Source organism: Propithecus coquereli, unplaced genomic scaffold (assembly GCF_000956105.1).
Source record: "Propithecus coquereli isolate 6110/MARCELLA unplaced genomic scaffold, Pcoq_1.0 Scaffold197, whole genome shotgun sequence".
In the NCBI taxonomy this organism is placed as follows: Eukaryota; Metazoa; Chordata; class Mammalia; order Primates; family Indriidae; genus Propithecus; species Propithecus coquereli.
Genome location: NW_012144633.1, coordinates 6,343 through 14,667, shown reverse-complemented (window position 1 = coordinate 14,667; position 8,325 = coordinate 6,343). Strand labels below are relative to the sequence as shown.

General features: G+C 48.7%; 1 pseudogene; it reads left to right on the top strand.

Moving 5' to 3' along the window:
- Positions 1 to 697: 697 nt before the first annotated feature.
- LOC105809583 lies at positions 698 to 4,338 on the top strand (annotated as a pseudogene).
- Positions 4,339 to 8,325: the final 3,987 nt, after the last annotated feature.

Sequence of the window (8,325 nt, the reverse complement as noted above, 5' to 3'; positions counted from 1 at the left end):
TCTTCTCCAATAAGACAGGAAATTGGAGGAGGCTCTCGAACCATTTCTGACCCAAAGTTTCTGATGAGGCAACCGAGGCTCAAAACGCTTAACTGACTTGCTCAAGGACACAGAAATGACATATTCAAAAGCTACTGCGAGTAGAAACATTTCATGCAATAACACGGTTGAATCTTACAAATATCCTGCTGAATGAAAGAAGCAAATTACACCAGAGTGAAATTATGATTTCATTTCTATAAACCTCAGAAACAGGCAAAACTAATATAAATGTAATTTTTCAGTTCATGAGATGAGAAGATTTATGCTTCATTTTTTCCTCATTTGTGTAATTACCAACACTTTTTTTCTTTTCATTATAGTGTTATCACCTCTGTATGTATCTCTAAGCACTATAATGAAAAGAAAAAAGTATCACAAAGTCAGGGGAGTGGGTAGGGAGAGTGATGTGGGGGGGGTTCTTGAGACTTCTAAGGCACTGGCGATGTTTTCTTTGTGAAACTGGGTGGCAATTACACAAGTAAGGAAAAAATGAAGTATAAATCTTCTCATCTCATGAACTCAAAAATTACATTTTTAAACGCTCATTTATTTGGATCCAGCAGTCTAGAAGCAGTGGGATTTCAGAGATGGGACATGAATTGAACCTCTAAACTGTGGGATAGGAGGTGCTTCTGCCCACCAGGCACAGTGGGACATGGGCTATCACTTCAGTGTCCTGCTGCTTGTGGTAGAGCTCGGTTTACCTTCCTCTTATCGTGTAGGGGTTTCAAAGCATGATCCACGGTCCCGTGGAGGTGGGTCAAGGGCTTCCTGAGGGAGCGCCGCAAGGCAGGGCAGGCCCCCGGCCCCAGCCAGCCGCGGCACTGCTGCTCTGCTCCAGCCTGCCTTGCATGGTGGGCGTCCGGAAGAGACGCCATCTAAAGAGTGGGTTTTGATGCTAAAGGAAAAATGTAGGAAATTCCTGAGGCATCAATTCTCCCTTAAATAATAGATACAATATTTGAAAATACTAAAATTACTTTTCTTCTTAAAAAAATGTTCTATTCCAGACTGTTCACTAAGATAATTTCCTTCAGGCCTCTCTCTGGATCTGCGTCCCCTACCCCTATCCCTTCTAACTGTGCCCGCCCCCACTTCCGTGCTGAGGAAAAGGCTGCCTCCTTGGGGCATTCGGGCCAAGTCCCACGATGCTGGCTTACCTGGTGGTCTTCCTTAGGGGGCGTGGGTTCTGGGAGGTGGAGTCCTCCTGTCTGTACAGGGTAGGGTCCATAGCTGGGCCAGAGGAGAAAGGAGCAGGGACAGGGGGCCGTTACAGCCACCACGGTCTGGATTCCACAGGGCTGAGCCATGGGCTGCCAGGGCTGATGTCCCTGTTCTAGACTAGTCTGCCGCTGGGCCTCTGGGAGTCTACAGCTTGAGGTCTCAGGTCTCCCCTCAGACCTGCTGGCTTCCAGAGCTGCTGACATAGGAGTCCTTCAACGTGCAGGCTGCCTGATCCCTGCCAGCGTGGGCTGGGTGTGTGAGGACCAGTCATCTGACTGCCCACAGCCAGGCTCAGCAAGCCAAGGCCCAGGATGGAAGGGGCTGCGCTCGGGAAGGCTGCCCAGTGGGGTGGGAACGTGGGCCGAAGCTTGCTAGCCCAGCTGTTCTCCTCTCAGAGAACGAGCTCCCTCCAGAGAAACTTGCACTGTGGCTCTGAGACTAAATTCAAAGCCATGGACAGAATGTATTATGTAACCAAAGGCAACTGTTCCTCTTGGCCTCACTCCAGAGCTTCATTGTTAGAAACAGCTAGGACCCTTTCCTGAGTTACTACTACATTCCAGACACCTGCTAAGCACTTTATGTACATACCTGAGTCAATCCAAGTTGATCATACCTACATTTTAAGAATGATTTTCCCCATTTTATCCACGTGTTAGTTAACACACAGTGGGGTCAGGTAACCATTAGGATCACCGTCTACACAGGTGAGCCCAAGTCTGACTGGCCCATCCAATCCTCTAAGTAACAAAGCAATTGCGCCGCTGCGGGATGGCGGAAGCCGCCGTGGCTGCCAGCTGTGAATCTCTGTGTCTGCCACCCCACCACGCCTCCCCTCAGCCACGCTGCTTCTGGTCCCCTGCTCTTCCCTGTCCTCACCAATCTCCCCGCCCTCCCTCTTCTAGGGGACCCCTCCAGGGCTTGTTTCTCTGCAGGGTCACATGCAGAGTAGGTGCTGCCTACACAAGGTCTTCAGTGGGCTCCCAAAGAACCTGACCGCGAGGGCCTCGGTGCAGTTCTCAAGCTCCTAGGACCCTCCACGTGCACGTCTGCATTCACGGCCGCAGTCCAGTCCTTGGTCATTCTCACAATATCTCTGAGAGGCCAGGAATAGATAAAATTATGCTGTGCGATCGGTATGCCTTGGACAGATTCTTAATTTCCCTGCGCATGTCTCCTCATCTACAAAATGCTGATAATACTAGTACCTACTTCACAGGGTTGTTGTGAGGATTAAATTAATGAACACATGCAAAGGACTCAAAACAGTGCCAAACTCAGTAAGTGTTCATGATTATTAGCAGTCGTATTGCCATTTTGTTATTCTTACTAAGGCAGGAAAGTATGCGAAGAATTCTATCATGAAGGTAAAATGTTTGAAGTGCTGTGTTCAGAGGGCGCATCTCTGGGTATGTGTGAAGCAAGCTGGCCCAGAGACACCAGCCGCTGAGCTGCAGTAGCGTCAGCAGTGCAGCACCAGAAGGCCGTGGGAGATAAGAGATAAAGGGCCGGGAGTCTTCCAGTGAGCTGGGCTTTCTTAAGTTGCCAAAATAGATTCCCTATTTAGCAATACTCCTTTTTCCAGGGTCTTAAGGAGATTCACAGTAAGAAAAACAGCATTGATATTGTGATCACTTTTCCAGTGGTTTCATTCCCCACCGCCCTTGCTCCACTTCCCAAAGACAGGGTTTGGCCCCTGGGAAATCAGACCCAGCCTCCACTGGGAATCCACTGACTCCCATCATTGCAGGTCCCAGTCTTGGGGAGGGGGTGGCTAGAGGACATGGGCATCCTGGTGGCTGCATCAAAGCAGACCCCAACCACAGGCTGAAGGGTTGTGCTTGCTAGATTTTATTTCTGTCGTAACCACAGCCTACCTATTCTGAACACTGCAGGAAAAAGGTTTGTTTTTATTGATGAGTTGGTTTAGTTCAAAAGAAATCTTGGACTTCTGATTGAAAACCAGAGAGAAACAGTAACATTAGAGGATTAGCCCAGAGGTCCAACATATGAATAATGAAAATCCAGAGAGGGAAAAGGAAGAAAATATTTTTAAAGAAACAATAAAGGAAAAATTTTCCATAACGGAAGGATATAACTTTCAGATTAAAATCACCCATGAAGTGCCCAGCACAGTGAATGTAAACATACACCCAAATTCACACTCAGACACACGTGCACATACACACAGGCACACACATGCACACACAGACATACACACACATGGACACACAAAGACACATACACACTCATGCAGACACACACAGACCAAGGCACTTTATCAGGAAGTTCAGAATAACTGAAGTAAAGAGAAGACCCTAAAAGGGCTGGGGCTAGGGGGATAGGTCATGTACAAAGGATAAAGAGTCAGGATGGCATCAGACTTCTCCTGGGACCTTGAGGACCAAATATAAATGGTGTGAGTACGGTCTGATTTTCACAGAAAAATGGAACACCGATAACGCCCTGGGAACAGAAATCACAATTGAAGACCAGATTTGTCACAGTTTGAAACTGATGTAAGATAACTGCCTTCTCACCAAACACAGGAAAGAAAAGTGGTGAAATCAAGTGCTCTTACCAGAGGGAGTGCATAAACCTTGGTGGTGATGCTGACTTTGATTCTGCTGGACCTGCAACCTGTTGTCTTTGGTCATGAGGACTGGCTTGCTGGTTACCAGGCGACTGTTGATGCTGCCAAATCACAGCTGACAAGGGACAACTTTGCATTGGGCTATAGGACTGGGGACTTACAGCTGCACACTAATGTCAATGATGGGACAGAATTTGGAGGATCAATTTATCAGAAAGTATATGAAGATCCTGATACTTCAGTAAACCTTGTTTGGACATCAGGTACCTACTGCACTCGTTTGGACATTGCAGCTAAATATCAGTTGCATCTCACTGCTTCCATGTCTATAAAAGTCAATGACTCTAGTTTAATCGGAGTGGTCTACACTCAGATCCTGAGGCCTTGTGTGAAGCTTACACTGTCTGCGTTGGTGGACTGGGAAGAGCGTTGATTGTAAAGGCCACAAACTTGGGCTTGCCCTGGAGTCAGAGGCTTAATCACTGAAAGAAACCTCTGGGAATGGATCACAAAAGATTTAGCCTTAATGTATTTCCGTTGTGACCAGCAAGCTTTCCCTACCGCACCCCCCAAAAAAGGTGATCAAAACAAAAAGAATCTAAAAAGAGCTGTATTTTAAATATTTAGACTTTACTTGTTAGCTGGTTTCTAGTTGAATTGGTTATCTATCTAGTTACCAATGCTATAGTCAGGCAATCATCTATATATTATTTAAATGTATTTAACTGTTAAATGTGCCAACCACCAATAATGAAATAGATCTTTATGGAAACTGTGCAATTTGTTTGTATGCAAGTTTTTTTTTATGTTTCTTTAAACATTGAATATTGCCATTGAATGTGATGGATCAGTGGACATTTTAAGATTAAAAAGTTTAAGAAACTTTAGTTAAATTCGGCCATTATTAGAATGACTTTTGGTATCCCAGAACATGACAAATTATGAGTAAAACAAGTATGTGTAACTGATGGCACCCAGTATTCGCCGGCTAGGACCAAATCTCCCTGGTATCTAGCTAATACTTTATTTTGGGGGTGAGCATTTTGCTGTTTACCTAAATCTGTTCCATGAAGTCCTTCTTGTCCCCAGAATAATTCCATGGGCTTTTTTTTCACCCCCACCCCCACACCTCTATGAGCTTTTAAAGTCTACAAGAAAACAAGAGAATACATACTTTAAAACAGCAGCCCCCAAACTTTTTGGAACCAGGGACCGGTTTCATGGAAGACAATTTTCCATGGATCGGGGCAGGCGGCAGGCGGAGCTCAGATAGTGATGTGAGCAATGGGGAGTGGCTGTAAATACAGATGGAGCTTCACTTGCTCATCTGCTGCTCACCTTCTGCTGTGTGGCTGGTTCCTAACAGGCCATGGACTCGTACTGGTCTGCGGCCCCGGGGGTTGGGGACCACAGTTGTTAAGGGCTGATGTCTCCTCCAGTGATCTGCAGTCCAGGCCATAGAGAGCAGAGTGACTTGATTGCAGCAGAGCTGCCAACGGCAGAGAGGATAAGTGGTGAACGCAGGCCCCTAGGCACCTGCAAGGGAACAATGCCATGCCACCAAGAGTGAGTTGTCCTCAGTTGATGAATGCCACGGTGCACAGGGAAGAGGCAGAGCGTGTCTCACCCTAAACGGTGAGGTCTTTGATGGGAAGTCTCTCGGCGGATATAAAAATTGATAGGCAAGATCCTGGATAAAGAGCAGCAGGATTTTGGGATTGGAACCCAGGGAGGGCCAAGAGGTCAAGGTTGAGGAAGAGTCATGGTAATAGTAACTGTGGGTCCTCCAGTGGAGGCTGAGATGGGAGCCAGCCCCTGGGAGCTCCAGCGCAGAGCTGGGCAGCGGGGCAGGTGTGGACTGGAGGCCGGAGGACCTGGTTACCTAGTAGAGACCCCATCTCTACTAAAAATAGAAAAGTTAGCCAGGCGTGGTGGTGCACCTGTAGTCCCAGCTACTTGGGAAGCTGAGGCAGGACGACTGCTTGAGCCCAGGAGTTTGAGGTTGCTGTGAGCTATGATGATACCACTGCATTCTACCCAGGGTGACAGAATGAGACTCTGTCTAAAAAAAAAAAAAAGAAAAGAAAAGTATCTGTGATGTGTATTCAAGTGTTCTCTGTCCCTAGGGTGTTACCTTCTGAGGCTGGGCACCTTGGTCCAGCTCCTAAGGGCTCTCTGGTTGACCCTGTTCTTGTCACGGGTCTCTTCCTTAACCCTTATGGCTGCGGTTTCCAAACTCAGGGCAGCTGAGAACTATCTGGGTATGATTCCCTGGCCTAGCCCAGACTTACTATTTATAAATCAGAATCTGGGGGTGGGATCCTGGGAATCTGCATTTTTAACTAGCACCCCAGGTGATTTTAATCAGGCATTCTGAGGACTAAAGTAAAGGTCACTACTTTACTGATAAACCGCCTTGTTTACACACACACACACACACACACACACAGGCTGTCATTTGTTGACCATCTCCTTAGCACCAGGGTCCTCACTGACTTTATCTCCTCTAACCCTTATGCTAACCATAGCAGGTAAGCATCCCCTTTTTTATAGACCAGGAAACAGAGAAGTAACTTGCCAAAGGTCACAGAGTTAGGAAAAGGCAGAGCAAAGTCCATCTGAACCCTGGCCCCACTCACGTCTCACTCTCACTGCCTGTTTCCTCTCGCAAGGAAAAGAGGGAAGCCCAGGAGGAAGCGAGCAGAGTGGGCTGGCTGCATGGTGGCGTCATGCGCTTCCCTCTCTCCCTCCCTGGCCAGTGGGGCTGTCCCTTCCATGTTCTTCTTATTTAGGCCAAGTATTCTTCAGATACCTTCCTTCACGGCTTGAGCCTTCTTATTCTTGGCAGAGCAGAGCCCTTCTCGTTATAGCCCCTCCTTCATCTTGTCCCTTGCAAACGTGAACAGCCTGCAGAGTCACACGGATTTTGTCAGGGCCCTTCCTATCCCCGTTTAGGCTAATTAAGGCGAGTCTGAATGGATAGTTTTCAGTTTGGAACCTCCATGCCACACAGGCATTTGGTATGCCTGGTCATCATTTCTCCAGCCCTCGGACAACCTGCGTGCCTGCTGCAAACACAGACGCTGAGCCCCTGGGGCAGAGAGGTCTGAGTCAGGAGGGGCAGGCTGTGCTGGACGTGCCCAGCCTGGGGGGCCAGTTGGCTGCTGTACTTTCAAACAGTCCTAGGGCCCCTGAGGGAAGTGGTAAAGGGCTCTGTAGTCTGTGTGAGCACCCAGGATGCGAGCCCAAAGGGCTCGCCTTAGCCTTGGGGGAGCGCCTTGGGACGTGGGGCACTGCCGGCAGGAAGTATACAGTGACTGAACAATTTTAAATTCCCAAGCAAATTGTCCTGAGTTCTTGGAAAGGAGCTGTAAGGAGTGGACCCATGCTGCCTAGTAGGCGTTGCAATATGTGGGAGCTCTATTAAGGACGGAGGGAGGGAGTCTGCCCTTGCTGGGAACACAGGAAACGGGACTGTGATGGGGAAAGGAGCTTCCCCAACTAGGGGAGGGATGTGGTGGAAGTTGGGCCAAGAAGATCATCTGGGGCCAGAGGGCAGTGATGCCCATGTGGCTGGACCCTCAAGACTTCAGAGTTGCGGTGACAGCAATTCATGCCAGCAGGTGTAACCTGGCAACTGCAGCCAGCCCCTGTGGATGCCGACGGGCAGTGGAGGAGCCAGCCAGGAAACCGGGGTTGGGTTTTTTGTTTCCCCTTCCCGGGGGACCTTGGGGGGGTTGGGGTTGGGGTGACACAAAAACCAGGGGGAGAGTCTTGCTGTGGAGCGGCCTGTCACCTAGACCAGCAGCTGGCAAACTGCAGCCGGCCGGCCAAATCTGTGCCGCTGCCTGTTTGCGAACGGCCTGCAAGTAAGAACGAATGAATTTCACATGGTTGGGGAAAGAATAATATGATACGTGAGAGTTATATGAAATTCAAATTTCGGTGTTCATAATTAAGTTTTATTGGAGTACAGTCATGTCCATGTATTGATGTGTTATCTATGGCTGCTTTCGTGATACAGCAAGAGGTTGAAATAGCTGTGACAGAGACCATACAGCCCATAAAGCCTAAACTCGTGACCATCTGGACCACTACAGAAAAAGATAGCTGAGGCTTGATCTAGAAAAACCCTCATAATGTCCTCAATACGTTATTTATCTAATTGGTTTCCACGGTGGTAGGGCCAGAAACTCACGCGAGCTGATGCCACCCCTCGTGGCTCTGCGGCACCGTCTCCTGCCCTTCCCCACAGGTCCTGGGCTGCTGACCTCATTTGAAGTCACTGCCTGCCCTCGGGCTGGGGGAGGCCCTTGTCTCCCAGGGAAACACAATCATTAGGGACTAGGAGTGTGTGCCAGGTCCCAGGAAAGCAGGTCCCGGTGGGGCCCGTGGGGCAGGCTCCAGGACTCCGCAGTGGAGGAACATCTGAAACAGCAGCTTTGGACAGAGGACTCACCCCTGCC